This window comes from Crinia signifera, chromosome 1 (genome assembly GCF_055691185.1).
Source record: "Crinia signifera chromosome 1, ASM5569118v1, whole genome shotgun sequence".
NCBI lineage: Eukaryota > Metazoa > Chordata > Amphibia > Anura > Myobatrachidae > Crinia > Crinia signifera.
In genome coordinates, this window is record NC_139217.1 from 346,665,173 (window position 1) to 346,683,090 (window position 17,918).

The following is a 17,918-nucleotide window of genomic DNA, read 5'->3' on the forward strand; positions in this document are numbered from 1 at the left end:
TTATTATTATATTTTTGTATTTAATCAAATGGTGCTTTATGGTGAGACACTTTTAGAGTACTGTCATATTTTTATATTTTAAGTTAATTATTTATCTTTAGTTCATTTTAAAGTATATTACTACTTATTTAAAATCAACCAGCTGATTTTCTAGCTAGTCTGGGCGCTATTAATGATACTTTTCTTGACTGTATCACAAGTAGTTGCATATACAGATGAGACATCTCTCATTTTTGACATTATCCGCCGCAATGGCAAGTTCATGTGCCACCAGGTGCAAGCTAGTTGTGTACACTCCTGCGAAAAGGTCATAGGCTGCAATGACTAGTTGCAATAGTGACTACTTACCTAGGGAGATATAAGAGAGAGGATATAGCTTTTCTTTTTATGGACCATGTGCAGTGGGAATACACACAAGATAAAGAATTTAAAATCTTTACTGTCATTTATTTTAGTGAAAATACCATATCACATAGGCTTTCTTTCAAGCTAATGTAGGCCATAATACTAATTGTACATGAGTATCCTGTTATGCAATGAAAATAAAAGCGAGCCATTAAGGGGTTATTCTGATTCACTCGGAAAGGCACAATCATTCTCAAATGGACAAAACCACATGCACTGCAGGTGGGGCTGATGTAACATGTGCAGAGAGAGTTAGATTTGGGTGGAGTTTGTAATTCAAACTGATATCTATATTGCAGTGTAAAAATAAATCAGCCCAGTGGCGTAACTCCCGGAGGCAATGGAGACATTGGCCGCCGGGCGTTAGCCACTAGGGGGGGCACAGAGGAGCCGGCAGCAGGAGCCTGTGACTTCTGCAGTGAGCAGAAACATACCTGCTGCTGCAGTTGTCACAACTTGAAAGAAGGAGCCAGTCAGTGCGTGCAGCAGCTGGGTCATGGTGCAGGTATGAAACTGAAAGTAAACTAGCACAGGTCCTAGCAGCCCTTTCTGCCGGAGGCTCAGGGCTGCTGGAAGATTTAGTTTACTTTAAGTTTCTTCACTGTAACTCAGTGCTGCCAGATGAAGAGGGAGCTGGTGATCTCAGCTCAACCCCTCTCACCAGCCTCCCAACAGTACATGAAACAGCCAGCAGCAACAAGCAAGCTCCACAGATGCAGTCCGAAAAGGGGGCGGAGCTAATCGGCAGGCACTTCAGCAGCATGGTGAGTGTGACACTGTGACTAGAAGGTACACTGAATGTATTTATCTGTCTCTGTGTGTAACTATTACACTGTATAAATGTGTGCATGGGTGTGACTGTGAATAAGTGTGTGACTGTATATGTATACATACAGGTGTTTGACTATGTATATATGTGAGTGAATGTATGCAAAGCTGTATGTATGCACATGTGTGTGCCCTGTGCAATGACCACACCCCAGCCAGGCCAGCAGCAGTTCAGCTGACTTAGGTGAGCACAAAATTGAAAAGAGGGAAGAAAAACGCACAGGCCCTTGGCATGGAACATGTATGCACTTACAGAAACCATGTACCCCCTGTCAGAGAGCGTGTATCCCCTGACAGATAGCGGGTATCCCCTGGTAGAGAGCATGTATCCCCTGGCAGAGAGGCATGTACATACCGGGCAGAGAGCATGTAACCCCTGGTATAGAGCATGTACCACCTGGCAGAGAGCATGTACCCATGTCATTACGGTGTGCAAAACCAATATTGTTTGTGGCATCTTGGGGTCAAAAATGCTGTCTGTAGGATCTGGGCGCCACCGATACTACCTGTAGGGTATGTGGGTGGGTAATCAATGCTATGTATGGGTCGTAGGTGCTGTCTGTAGATCTGAGGGTCACTTACGCTATGTACGGGTGTGTGCGTTTGTGTGTGTGTGTAGGGGGGGCACTACCATCTTTGTCGCCTCCGGGCACCTGGTATGAACTTACGCCACTGAATCAGCCAGTATTTACCCTGAGTAGAAACAAAAAAACCCCACCAAAATCTAACTCTCTCTGCAGATGTTACATCAGCCCCACCTGTAGTGCATATGGTTTTGTCCATTAGAGAGTGATTGTGCCTTTCCGAGTAAATCAGAACAACCCCCTGTGTGGGAAAAAATTGCAAGAGCATCCACAAATCTGGCTAGCAGCATTAAAATCTCTCAATGTCATGTATCGCTATATGGTAGAATCCGCAGTCATTGTTACAGAATATCCACTTATGTAACAGACAATGCTTGCAACACTGTGTTTTTTGCTTTGTATTACTACAATCAGCAGAGGGGAATAAAAAACTCCATGCTGAAAGTGTTGTCTTTTCAACTGGGAATGTGTGCCTATTTCCAGCAATAAGTGACATACACAGAACTAAGGATCAAAAAGTTTTGAGATTAAAAAAAGGGACAGACTACATGGGCCAAGTGGCTCATATATGCTGGCAAATTCTATGTTTCTAACAGCACAAAGTGACATGCATAGGTTATTAGTGCTAGGACTCAGATGCAGGTGCGAATTGGGTACTAAAGTTGTCCCTGGAATGATTTCTGGAAGTAGCCTCACATGAGTGGGAACCAAATCAAATGTAGGCGAAACCAACACCAAAACAGGCAGGATTAATACATCCCTACACCTTTGTGGAAGCTGTTGGTTTCAATATGCTTGCCAATGTAGTGGCGCAAAGACCTTTAAGCTACTGTGACAAACCACAAACCTCGACATTTTAGATAATACCTCCTCCCTCCACAGAGACTGATCACAGAACCCAAACCTCCATCTACAGACAAGCAACTCAAAATATCACAGTTATTCCCACCCTTCACCAGTGGTGCGCAGAAATTGTTAAACCCCCATATAGGGCGCTCTCAACTTTAGATTAGTATTTGCAGCATCAGGTTCTCTGCTCTGTAAATGGCAAAGGCTGTTTGTGTGGTTTAGGAGGGGGCGGAGTTTCTACTCTGGACAGGGCTACAGTGTGTCAGCTTACCGGGAATGTTCTCTGTGAGGTCTATGGCTAATTCTCCCCTGTTCAGATATCTGTCCTTCTTTTCTGTAGTCACTGGTCAATATATATACACTGTAAATATAGAGAATTAAATAAAATAGTGTTCATACGTAAACTATTATCCAAAATGTATAATTAACAAGATGACACTAAAATTTACATACTAAAATAATAAACAAAACAAAAAAGTCTGCACACTTTTAAATTCAAGATAAATAGACTCTAACTAAAACAAATTTTCATGTACGTAACCTTAGTTTTTAGATACTGTGTTTTGCTGCTGAACTCTGGTGGTTGGCAGGCAATAGGTGTGACTAATCTAAGCTGGGATCAGTTGAATCAAAGCAAACTAGAGTAAAATGACAATTGTAATCACGGTTTTCTTATTTAAATTTGTTGTGAATTATGACAATTGTTCCAAAATTTGTCATACACATTGCGACAGGGTTTGGTTTTCTTACAACCATAGACATAATTTAACATGAAACAGATGCTTTTGAACATACTAAATTGAGTTTAAGGTACACGCACATTGGTCATATAAGAATATACTGTAAGAGTATATCAACTCCGATTAAATTAAATCAACCACATAATTTGACATCATTTGCAAAGTGACATTTTTTTGCCATACAGCATATAAGATGTGGAGTCATATGTATAGCAAAAAAACACAAGTAAAGAAAAAGAGGCATGTCTATTCTCTTTGTTTGTAAACTATCCACTTCCAATATACAAATTGGTGATTTGATATCTTTAGTCTTTCCATTATCCTATACTTTCCAGACCATGGGGTAAATGTAATAGCCTGCGAGATGCAGACATACACCCTTATTCTGGTTCACTCGCAAAGGCAAATTCCTTCTCAAATGGACAGAACCATGTGTACTGCAGGTGGGGCAGATATAAAATGTGCAGAGAGTTAGATTTGGGTGGGTTATTTTGTTTCTGTCAAGACAGACAAAAACCACTATATTCTAGTGTATAAATTGAACGCTAATTGAATTAATTAACACAAAAAAAGTTATATATACTGTATATATAATATATATATATATATATATATATATATATATATATATATAGGGCATGACTGGCACTCCGTACTCCTAATAAACTCCAAGACCGGGTTGGAGCTGCCAAGGGACTAGGTACAGGAGAGGATGGGCGGCACTCTCACGGATTTCCTCCAAAAAACACTACCACACAGGTAATGAGGTCGACGTTTCGGACGTCACTCCTTTATCAAGACAAGAACATCAGACAAATAACAAGTACATACCTATATACCACATGTAAGTGAGCATCCTCCAATATGGGCTCTGCAGGAGGTGTGCATCGGTTCCCCTCACTCTTCCGGGTTTCCCCGTACTTCCGGTATCGGCGTCATGCGTCATCCCGCACCGCCGCCTGTCCAGTGTGTATAGGGGTTGCCTGGCAACCAACCTCCGAGTCGCACCGTATCTACAGAGAAAAAGAGAACATATTAATCACCACAATAAATGAGCACAAACCTAGTGGGCAATAACAGAAAACAGTATAGTCCTGCAAGGCAATCAAAACGCTGAGAATACAGTTACAAAAAGATGTTTAAAGAAAATTGTTCATTAAGACCTTTCGGTCTCATGGTTTCCAGTTTATGTATCCAATACATTTCTAACTGTAATAACTTTTTGTGACGGTCCCCACCCCGGAGGAGGAAATCCGCGAGAGTGCCGCCCATCCCCCATATATATATATATATATATATATATATATATATATATATATATATACATATACATATATATATATATATATATATATATATATATATATATATAATACCTCCAAACACGAGTGGCACTTGGAGACTGGTTAGTGTAAGAAAGGTGCGTTTATTGACAATAAACACACTTTTCTTGCACTAACCAGTCTCCAAGTGCCACTCGTGTTTGGAGGTATTATGCATAGGCGCAACCCCTTTCATTAAGATGTTCAAGGCAACTTGTATTTAAACAAGAATTTATTGTTGACAAAATGATGGGGAATAAAAGACAATAGGGAAATGAACAATGAAATTTGGTGAGGACTTCACCTGAATACCATACAATTCATGCAAAAAGACAATTGAGCATGGGGGTCTTGATCTCACCAGAATCAGGGGGTGCGGTGGGCTATGCTTCTAGTCGAAGGTCTGCGGCACCACCGCAGATGGCTTGCCTGGATCAAGATCCACAATGGTAAAAGTGCTGGTGCGTCCTTGATAAAGTGTCCTGTGCCTTCTTGTAAAGTGCAGAAGTGTCCTTATTGCACTGGTGAAGGTAAAAGTGTCCGTGAAGCTGCAACGCGTTTCGGAGAAACTACAGTCTCCTTTTTCAAGCTGGATGTGACACTTACTAGAGCTGAGCCGGTTTTTGTACCCTATACCGGATATCAGCTGATTTGCGTTCTTCCAATGGTGTTTCCGCGATTCTCGCGGGCCGGAAGTGCCGTGCGTTCCACACGGCACTTCCGCTTGCGTTTCACCAATGTGTAGACGCTGTTGCTCCGTCCTAATACTTTTTGACTGGTGCGGTAACTCTGGTTTCTTTATTACAGGACAAAAGAACTTTCAAATTACTTAGATTCTTTATATGTTGACACTCTGGCATTATAATCCGGGATTTTCTTATATCGCTGCACGTTGAATCTTCTTCCGCCATCTTTGTTCTGGGCAGAAGTGAGGGCAGACTTTCAATCCCTTAGCCATTCAATGCGAAAAGAACGGGGGGGAGGTTTCTCCTCATATACCTTCTATGCTGTACTTCGTATTCCAGCAGAGTCCATCCCTTATTACCGGGAGGACCCCACCCCCGTTCAAAACTTTTCATTCTTTATCGCCGGTACATATAATAGAAAATAGTAAAAAAGGGATATATTAATGCTCATAAAATACCATAAAGACATATTAAAAAACATTTCTGTGAAAATTCATGTTTTCTTAAAAACGACCAATTAATTAAAAACAAGTTATACTAAAAGCTCTAAAAAGACTTTTTGTAAAATTTTTTGTAAAAACTTTTTTTTATTATTTTAAAAAGGAAGATACACATTCTAAAAATCATTCTAAAAACCATTTTAGTTCGAAATCTGCATTGTGACCATGCGGGTGTAAACTATTCAGTGTAAAAATCCATTTCATCTCATTTTTTGCGAGCCTGGTTTCCAAATCTCGGGTTTTCCAGTTTGTGCTCACTTGTTGGATTCCCAGGAATCTTTTTATCCCCCCTTCACATTTTTGATGGATTTTTAAAAAATGATCTGAGAGGGGATGGGTCACACAGCCTTTACGTATGTTGTAAATGTGTTCGGCTGATCGCAACTTTAGGTTCCTGGTAGTTTTTCCTATATAGATTTTGTTACACTCGCATTCAAGCAGATATATAACATTCCTCGAATGACAAGTAATGAACTGGTTGATTTTATATTCTACCCCGTTTGCCTCAAAGGAGGTTGCCTTCTTTGTATATGGTTTCATGTTAGTGGCTTTACACATGAGGCAGGACCCACATCTGTGGAATCCCTTATTTCTATCACTTCCTCCAGTTTTCTCCTTTAAGGCGCTTTTAACTAAAAGATTTTTTAGTGATGGTGCCCTTCGATAGATGAATCGTGGTTTTTCTGGCATAACTCTGCCAAGTACTGGGTCGTCCAAAAGGATTCTCCAGTTTTTCCTAATAATGGATTCCACTTTTTTATGGTGGGCCCCATATTGACAGAAAAACGCCCACTCTGTAAAATTCGACTCATTTTTATCTTCCTTTTTCTTTTCTTTAAGCAAGTCTTTCCTACTCATTTTATTGACCTTTTCTTTTGATTTTTCTAAATCCTCCTGTATGTATCCTTTCTCCATGAACCGTTTATCAATTTCAGAATACTGTTCTTCTAAGGTCTCATTTTTAGTACAGTTTCTTTTGAGGCGCATATATTGTCCAACAGGGATACAATTTAGCCATCTTTCATGGTGTTCACTGTTAGTCTGGATATATGAGTTAGAGTCGGTCTCCTTTCTGTGCGTTTTTGTGTGAATTTGCCCCTCCTCAATATAAATATTGAGGTCAAGGAAGACCAACTCTGACTTGCTAATATTAAACGTTAGTTTAATGTTAAAATCATTTTGGTTTAAAATTTTACAAAAGTCATTTAAAAGGCATTCCTCTCCCCTCCAAATAAAAAGAACATCATCTATAAATCTCCACCATGCCACCAGGTTTGCCCCACCCGCCAACCTGCCATCAACTGTTTCCTTTTCCCAGAAGGCCATGAACAGGTTGGCGTAACTTGGGGCAAACCTGGTGCCCATGGCGGTTCCTCTCACTTGCAAAAAATAATTACCATTGAAATAAAAATAATTATTACAAAGGATAAAAGATATGGATTCGATTATAAAAATGTGTAAATTTTCCGGATAATCGCTGTTGTTAAGAAAGAATTGGACTGCTTCCTTACCCCTATTCCAATCGATGATTGTGTACAGTGTACTTACATCTGCACTGATCAGGAAGCTATCTTCTGTCCATTCTATTTGATCCATTTTTCTCAACACGTCCCCTGTATCTTTCAGGAAAGAACGTGTTTTACCAACTAGTGGTTGCAAGTAGAAATCCACCAGGGCCGAAAGATTAGATGTAATGCTTCCCGTTCCCGTTATAATGGGACGCCCTGGTGGTTTCGTAAGGTGCTTGTGCATTTTGGGTAAAACGTAGATGGTGGGGGTGGTGGGGTTTGGAATGTTTATAAAATCAAATTCTTGTTTTGATAAAATATTATTTTCCAAAGCTCTAGAACTTAAATCCTTAAGTTTCTTGACTATTGAGGCTGTAGGATCGCTTCTTAATTTTTTATAAGTAGAGTGATCTTCCAATTGATTCTCAATTTCACCAATGCAGTCTTTTTTGTTCATAATAACTACCCCCCCCCCCCCCTTATCTGCTGGCTTGATTATTATCTGATCATTAGTTCGCAGATTTTCAATTGCTTGCCATTCCTTTTTGGTGATGTTTTTCTTTTTTGATGTTTCTACTTTCCTCAGTTCTTTAGATACTATGGAGTTGAAACAATCGATGCTTCCTCCTTTCACGTGCTTAGGGTAAAATTTGGATTTGCATTTTAGAGATGTATTATTTTTGATTTCTTCATCTTCTTCTTCAGTGGTGGTTGGTGTGGGTTCCCCCACCCCTTCTTTTGCTAAAAAGAATTTTTTGACACTCACTTTGCGTATGAATTTTTGAAGATCTACAAATAATTCAAAGGGATTGGCTTTGGCTGTGGGGGCAAATTTCAGGCCTTTTTCCAAAATTACTTCCTCCTCATGCGATAATTTTATATCACTCAAGTTGAAGATTTTTCCCTTTACATTATCTGTTTCTTGGGTATTAGGTAAATTTTTTACCATTTTCTATTATATGTACCGGCGATAAAGAATGAAAAGTTTTGAACGGGGGTGGGGTCCTCCCGGTAATAAGGGATGGACTCTGCTGGAATACGAAGTACAGCATAGAAGGTATATGAGGAGAAACCTCCCCCCCGTTCTTTTCGCATTGAATGGCTAAGGGATTGAAAGTCTGCCCTCACTTCTGCCCAGAACAAAGATGGCGGAAGAAGATTCAACGTGCAGCGATATAAGAAAATCCCGGATTATAATGCCAGAGTGTCAACATATAAAGAATCTAAGTGATTTGAAAGTTCTTTTGTCCTGTAATAAAGAAACCAGAGTTACCGCACCAGTCAAAAAGTATTAGGACGGAGCAACAGCGTCTACACATTGGTGAAACGCAAGCGGAAGTGCCGTGTGGAACGCACGGCACTTCCGGCCCGCGAGAATCGCGGAAACACCATTGGAAGAACGCAAATCAGCTGATATCCGGTATAGGGTACAAAAACCGGCTCAGCTCTAGTAAGTGTCACATCCAGCTTGAAAAAGGAGACTGTAGTTTCTCCGAAACGCGTTGCAGCTTCACGGACACTTTTACCTTCACCAGTGCAATAAGGACACTTCTGCACTTTACAAGAAGGCACAGGACACTTTATCAAGGACGCACCAGCACTTTTACCATTGTGGATCTTGATCCAGGCAAGCCATCTGCGGTGGTGCCGCAGACCTTCGACTAGAAGCATAGCCCACCGCACCCCCTGATTCTGGTGAGATCAAGACCCCCATGCTCAATTGTCTTTTTGCATGAATTGTATGGTATTCAGGTGAAGTCCTCACCAAATTTCATTGTTCATTTCCCTATTGTCTTTTATTCCCCATCATTTTGTCAACAATAAATTCTTGTTTAAATACAAGTTGCCTTGAACATCTTAATGAAAGGGGTTGCGCCGAGCTCCAGTAACACATCCATTTTCTTCCAATTGTACATCTGAAGGTGGTGTACCTTCTATTGTTGCAGGAGCTGGCAGCACCATCTTTTTATTGAACTGCGCTTACTGGTATCACAAAATCCATTCCCAAAATTGGTATTATGCATAGGGTTATGTAACCCATCTTGGAGGAACTGGAGCAAGAGAGTCCTGGGGACACCGGAGTGCCGGAAATCGTCTTGCATCTATATATATATATATATATATATATATATATATATATATATTTTTATATATATATATATATATATATATATATATATATATATATATATATATATATATATATATATATGCAGGTATACTCTGATAGAGTTATTGCCGTATGGCCGGCACTCACGGAGACTGGAAAATAATTACTCAGAACAACTTCATGTTGTGGTCAACGTTTCTGAGGCACTTTATTGCCTCTTTCGTCAGGACAGCTGTCTGCTGTCTGCTGTCGTGACGTGCCGGCCATAACTCTATCAGAGTATACCTGCATGTTACAATTTGGGCAAGGTCACCGGGAGCAGTTGTCTCAGTCAATCCGTGTGGCAGATACCTCAATATCTGTATATATATATATCTATATATATAAGAAGAAAGAGACAGGCAGCGGCACTCTTAGGAAATTTTCAAGTGTATTCAAAAACGTGACCACGTTTTTTAATACACTTGAAAATTTCCTAAGAGTGCCGCTGCCTGTCTCTTTCTTCTTGCAAACCTGATCCAGAAGGCACCTAGGTCCATTGTACCAGTGGTAGGAGTGCCGGGCCGCAAATACTTACCTATCTATATATATATATATATATAGATATATATATATATAGTCGATAGGATGGCGGCACTCCGAAATAAAACACCAAAGAGTAGTTTTATATAAACCGACGTTTCAAGACCGTCAGGTCTTTTTATCAAGGTGCACCTTGATAAAAAGACCTGACGGTCTTGAAACGTCGGTTTATATAAAACTACTCTTTGGTGTTTTATTGCGGAGTGCCGCCGTCCTATCGACTGCATGTGAAGTACTGCTTGCCAGTTACTTTATGGAAGGCACCTGCATCTTATAACTGGATTTACTTATACCTACTTCAGCCAATGATTAGAGTGCCTCCTTGAGGAATATTTATATATATACAGAGAGAGAGAGTAGTTAATGGTGCGGCACTCCGGATCAATAATCAAATAAATTCAGACAACAAGGTACTGATTGACAACATTTCAGTTGTATTAGCCAACTTTTTTCAAGTCATACATAACAAAAGACAAAGTGTACATACCTTATATGGTGGTCTTAATGAAAGCATATCATACGCATGTTTCCGCTAAATCGTACGCATTTATTATTTACATTGCAGTCATGGAACATGTTGTTTATTGTTTATTGTTTATTATCTACCATTCGACATTATGCTCTTTTTGTTTCCTTTCTACAGATTGCTTGTTTATTGTCATGGTGATGGTATACATGTTTTTGCATCGCGTCTGTTACGTGATGACGTCACTGCACGACGACGGGGCTGGGGAATTGTCCCGCCTCCTCTGCCGCAGCTTCACGTTGCACGGGTGATTGTTTGTGGTGTATAAGGTATGTACACTTTGTCTTTTGTTATGTATGACTTGAAAAAAGTTGGCTAATACAACTGAAACGTTGTCAATCAGTACCTTGTTGTCTGAATGTATTTGATTATTGATCCGGAGTGTCGCACCATTACCAATTCTATTTTGTTTACCTGTGAGGGCACCGGACACAGCTATTTACTGGTCATTGGGAGTGCTGGACCTTGGACATTTATATATATATATATATATATATATATATATCCTCTGATAATTTGCTAATGATGGACTCTATATACGTCAGCTGCAGTCCTCACAGCGTGAGACCGGGACAAGCCATCCGTGCCTTGCCAGCATCGTCCCCGGCGGCAGGAGTGAGAGACACACCAAGCCCTTGTCCATCTGGCGGTGCAGGTGCAAGACACAAAAGCGGTTCCCTGCCTCCAGCAGTGTGAAACCGCTACAAATCAGCCGCACCTTGCCAGCGCTGTCCCCGGCGGCGTGAGTCAGAGACATGCCAGCCTTACCATCTGACGGTGCAGGCGAGGGATACATCAGTGGTTCCCTGCATCCAGCAGCGTGAAACTGTGACACGCCAGTCGCACCTTGCCAGCGATGTTCCCGGTGGCTTGAGTGAGAGACACGCCATACCAACTGACAGCATTCCCCTTCACAGCTCACTGGAGCGGCACTGCATTTAATTGTCTCACCATCCACAGTACAACACGCATGGGAGTGCAGGTGAGAGACACACTTTCCATGCGTATACAACACTAAATAAACATATTATATTGTCCTGGTGATAAGTATTATACAAATAAGACTTTCCTACTGTAAAATCCGCAGATTGATACCACAGGGGTTGTTGATTTGGATATTGAATTAAATCTTTTTTGTAGAAAAATCCATACAAAATTGTGACATTTAATACGGAATATATGGACACAAAATATATTGTTGCTGGATTGAGAGACAGGGTGCTTTCTTCTTTCTTTTACAAAAGATACAGTTTAAAGGATCATATCTAAATGTTTTAATTTTTTTATAATATTTGAATGTTTTATATTATATTTTAGGTGGCTACCTAGATAAATGTCTGATATATGTTTACAAATAAACACAGTATATTATTAATACGAACAGTGTTTTTGTGTGAGTGCATTCATCCATGGTGCTATATAAATATTAAATAGCGCAGAAACTCAATTCTTTTATTTTGTTTTTGTGCAGGGAAAATACTGTCTGCTTTATTTTTACACTTACACGGCACTATAGATCACTCACTTTAATGTAAAACTTTTACTTGTTACGGGTTCTACGCTCGCCACAAACTATGTTAAAAAAAGTAACTTAACTCCATGCCAACATGGATAGTTCATACCTCCACTATCCATGTTGGTATGGAGTTGATTTTAAATAGCGTGGCGAGCGTAGCGAGCCACCGAGCCCGCAGCGTGGGCGAGCGAAGCTGGTGCCGTGAAACTACACAAGTACCGTAAAACCCCACCCAAATCTAATTCTCTCTGCACATGTTACATCTGCCCCACCTGCAGTGCACATAGAGGCAAATTCCTTCTCAGATGGACAAAACCATGTGCATTGCAGAGGGGAAGATGTAACAGGTGCAGATAGAATTAGATTTGGGTGAGTTATTTTGTTTTGGTGCAGGGATACTAACTGACTGCATTATTTCTACACTGCAATATTGATCTCAATTTGAAGAAAAACCCCACCCAAATCTAATTCTATCTGCACATGTTACATCTGCCCCACCTCCAGTGCATATCGTTTTGTCCATTTGAGAAGGAATTTGCCTTTGCAAGTGAACCAGAATAAGGGCCAGACTGTAGGCAGGTTCCATGTGAGTTTGCCCACTGTTTTAAAGTACTAATCATTAGAAGGATAAAACCAGCTTGGCTTTGAATTTTTAATGATTGCCACTTTAAAAAAATCGGGCAGACATGTGCCGAACGCTGCAGTCTGTTGGCTATTACATTTTCCCCCATATAACTGTTTTATGAAGCAATTACATAAAAGTGAGCACTTTTGAAAGCAGGAATTTTGACTTTTTTCACTGTGTAATACAATCTATATTACTATTTACTAAAAATAGGTGGGTGGATGAACGAAAAACAATAGGATAAGTAGGAACGGAGGGCAACGGAGGCAGGATAGGAGGATCAAAAGAGGTTAGGAGGAGGGATAGGCTAGTCAAAAAAAAGTGGGTTTTGAGGGCGCGCTTGAAGGAGGTAAGGAAATCAGAAAGCCTGATGGGTGGCGGGAGGTTGTTCCAGTGCAGGGGGGCAATGCGAGAGAAGTCTTGGACACGGGAGTGGGAGGAGGTGATTAGGTGAGAGGTCAGTCGGCTGTCAGCGATGGAGCGAAGAGGACGGGAGGGAGTGTGGATAGAGATCAGTGAAGAGAGGTAAGGAGCGGTGGAGGAGGAGAGAGCCTTGTAGTTGGTGGTGAGGAGTTTAAAGAGAACTCGGAAAGGAATGGGGAGCCAGTGAAGAGATAGACGAGGGGGGAGGCGGAGGTAGAGCGGCGGGAGAGGAAGATGAGCCTAGCAGCAGCGTTAAGAATGGATTGGAGAGGTGCAAGGCGGGTGAGAGGTAGCCCAGAGAGAAGGATGTTGCAGTAGTCAAGGCGGGAGATGACAAGAGAATGAATGAGAATTTTGGTCGCGTCAGTGGAGAGGAATGGTCTGATGCGTGTCTAGTGTCTTGAAGTCACAGAGGTGATAAGATAAAACATTTAAATAAATTAACCCCTTCCTGACACAGCCAGTTTTTGCCTTCCTGACAGAGCCCTTTTTTTCAAATCTGACATGTATCACTTAAGTGGGGATAACTTTTTTTTGCTTTTACTTATCCCAGTGATTTTGAGATTGTTTTCTCGTGACCCATTGTACTTCAAATTAGTGGTAAATTTGGGTCGATACAGTCTGTGTTTTTTTGTGAAAAATACCAAAATGTCGTAAAAAAATGGAAAATTTAGCAATTTGCAAAATGTTAAATTTTCTGCTTGTTAGACAAATAATCATACCACTCAAAATAGTTAATAACTAACATAGACCATATGTCTACTTTATGTTTCCATCATTATTTCAACTTCCTTTTAATTTTTTTGGACACTAGGAGGCTTACAATATGAATAGCAAATTCTCAAATTTTCAAGAAAATTTCAAACACTGATTTTTTTAGGGACCAGTTCAGTTCTGATGTGACTTTGAGGGACTTGTATGTGAGACACCCCCATAAATGATGCCATTTCAAAAACTGCACCCCTCACAGTATTCAAAACAGCATTTTGAAAGTTTGTTAACCCTTTAGGTGTTTCACAGGAATTAAAACAAAGTGTAGGTGAAATTTCAAAATTTCATTTTTTTTGCAGATTTGCAATTTTAATACATTTTTCTAAGGAACACAGTAGATTTTACTAGAGAAATGTGACTAAAAATTGATTCCCCCAATTTATTTGTTTTCATAAATATCCTATATGTGGCCCTAGTGTGCACGTTGACCAAACCACAGGCTTCATAATAGAAGGAGCACCTACTTGATTTTGGAGCCTCCTTTTTATGAGATTATTTTTTAGGCACCATGTAGGTTTCTAGGCACCATAAGATGCTAAAATTTAGGAACCCCCCCACAAGTGACCCCATTTTGCAAACTACACCCCTCAGGGAATTCATCTAGGGGTATAGTGTACATTTCAAACCCCCAGGGGTTTCACCAATTGTGGTACAACTGGGCAGTGAAAATGAAAAATTATTTTTTTTACACAAAAATGCAGTTCTGGCTCAAAATTTTTCATTTTCACAAGGAATGAAGGAGACAAAGCACCCCAAAATCTGTGCCCAAATTTCTCCCGAGTACGGCAATGCCTCACATGTGACCAAAAAATACCATTTGGGTGCATGGCAGGACTCAGAAGGGAAGGAGTGATTTTTGGATTTTGCAGCTCAGATTCTGGTGGAATGTTGGTGGGTGCTATGTCACATTAGCAAGACCCCCCAAGCACCAATACAGTGGAACCCCCCCACAAGTGACCCCATTTTGCAAACTACACCCCTCAGGGAATTCATCTAGGGGTATAGTGTACATTTCAAACCCCCAGGGGTTTCACCAATTTTGATACAACTGGGCAGTGAAAATGAAAAATTACATTTTTTTACACAAAAATGCAGTTCTGGCTCAAAATTTTTCATTTTCAGAAGGTATGAAGGAGAAAAAGCACCCCAAAATCTGTGCCCCAATTTCTCCCGAGTACGGCAATGCCTCACATGTGACCAAAAAATACCATTTGGGTGCATGGCAGGACTCAGAAGGGAAGGAGTGATTTTTGGATTTTGCAGCTCAGATTCTGGTGGAATGTTGGTGGGTGCTATGTCGCATTAGCAAGACCCCCCAAGCACCAATACAGTGGAACCCCCCCACAAGTGACCCCATTTTGCAAACTACACCCCTCAGGGAATTCATCTAGGGGTATAGTGTACATTTCAAACCCCCAGGGGTTTCACCAATTTTGATACAACTGGGCAGTGAAAATGAAAAATTAAATTTTTTTACACAAAAATGCAGTTCTGGCTCAAAATTTTTCATTTTCAGAAGGTATGAAGGAGAAAAAGCACCCCAAAATCTGTGCCCCAATTTCTCCCGAGTACGGCAATGCCTCACATGTGACCAAAAAATACCATTTGGGTGCATGGCAGGACTCAGAAGGGAAGGAGTGATTTTTGGATTTTGCAGCTCAGATTCTGGTGGAATGTTGGTGGGTGCTATGTCGCATTAGCAAGACCCCCCAAGCACCAATACAGTGGAACCCCCCCACAAGTGACCCCATTTTGCAAACTAGACCCCTCAGGGAATTCATCTAGGGGTATAGTGTACATTTCAAACCCCCAGGGGTTTCACCAATTGTGGTACAACTGGGCAGTGAAAATGAAAAATTACATTTTTTTACACAAAAATGCAGTTCTGGCTCAAAATCTTTCATTTTCAGAAGGTATGAAGGAGAAAAAGCACCCCAAAATCTGTGCCCCAATTTCTCCCGAGTACGGCAATGCCTCACATGTGACCAAAAAATACCATTTGGGTGCATGGCAGGACTCAGAAGGGAAGGAGTGATTTTTGGATTTTGCAGCTCAGATTCTGGTGGAATGTTGGTGGGTGCTATGTCGCATTCGCAAGACCCCCCAAGCACCAATACAGTGGAACCCCCCCACAAGTGACCCCATTTTGCAAACTACACCCCTCAGGGAATTCATCTAGGGGTATAGTGTACATTTCAAACCCCCAGGGGTTTCACCAATTTTGATACAACTGGGCAGTGAAAATAAAAAATTAAATTTTTTTACACAAAAATGCAGTTCTGGCTCAAAATTTTTCATTTTCACAAGGAATGAAGGAGACAAAGCACCCCAAAATCTGTGCCCCAATTTCTCCCGAGTACGGCAATGCCTCACATGTGACCAAAAAATACCATTTGGGTGCATGGCAGGACTCAGAAGGGAAGGAGTGATTTTTGGATTTTGCAGCTAATTTTCTGGTGGAATGTTGGTGGGTGCTATGTCGCATTAGCAAGACCCCCCAAGCACCAATACAGTGGAACCCCCCCACAAGTGACCCCATTTTGCAAACTAGACCCCTCAGGGAATTCATCTAGGGGTATAGTGTACATTTCAAACCCCCAGGGGTTTCACCAATTGTGGTACAACTGGGCAGTGAAAATGAAAAATTACATTTTTTTACACAAAAATGCAGTTCTGGCTCAAAATTTTTCATTTTCAGAAGGTATGAAGGAGAAAAGCACCCCAAAATCTGTGCCCCAATTTCTCCCGAGTACGGCAATGCCTCACATGTGACCAAAAAATACCATTTGGGTGCATGGCAGGACTCAGAAGGGAAGGAGTGATTTTTGGATTTTGCAGCTCAGATTCTGGTGGAATGTTGGTGGGTGCTATGTCGCATTCGCAAGACCCCCCAAGCACCAATACAGTGGAACCCCCCCACAAGTGACCCCATTTTGCAAACTACACCCCTCAGGGAATTCATCTAGGGGTATAGTGTACATTTCAAACCCCCAGGGGTTTCACCAATTTTGATACAACTGGGCAGTGAAAATAAAAAATTACATTTTTTTACACAAAAATGCAGTTCTGGCTCAAAATGTTTCATTTTCAGAAGGTATGAAGGAGAAAAAGCACCCCAAAATCTGTGCCCCAATTTCTCCCGAGTACGGCAATGCCTCACATGTGACCAAAAAATACCATTTGGGTGCATGGCAGGACTCAGAAGGGAAGGAGTGATTTTTGGATTTTGCAGCTCAGATTCTGGTGGAATGTTGGTGGGTGCTATGTCGCATTAGCAAGACCCCCCAAGCACCAATACAGTGGAACCCCCCCACAAGTGACCCCATTTTGCAAACTACACCCCTCAGGGAATTCATCTAGGGGTATAGTGTACATTTCAAACCCCCAGGGGTTTCACCAATTTTGATACAACTGGGCAATGAAAATGAAAAATTAAATTTTTTTACACAAAAATGCAGTTCTGGCTCAAAATCTTTGGTACTTATGTAGTATCTGGGCTGCCGATTTCTAAATCGGGTACATCGCATCGCATCGCATGCGACCATCGGATGCGATGCGATGCGATGCGATGACCCGATTTTTCCATAGGAATCAATGTTAAAATGGACTGAGTCCATTTTAACATGGAATTCAATGGGAAAAAGGGGTTCTTTTCATACCCCTACTATCCAAGTGGGCATGGAGTTGGATATAAACCTGTGGCGAGCGTAGCGAGCCACCGAGCCCGAAGCGTGGCGAGCGTAGCGAGCCCCGCGAGGGGACACAGAATACCGTCCCCTCGCGGGGCTCGCTTCGCTCGCCACGCTTCGGGCTCGGTGGCTCGCTGCGCTCGCCACAGGTTTATATCCAACTCCATGCCCACTTGGATAGTAGGGGTATGAAAAGGACCCCTTTTTCCCATTGAATTCCATGTTAAAATGGACTCAGTCCATTTTAACATTGA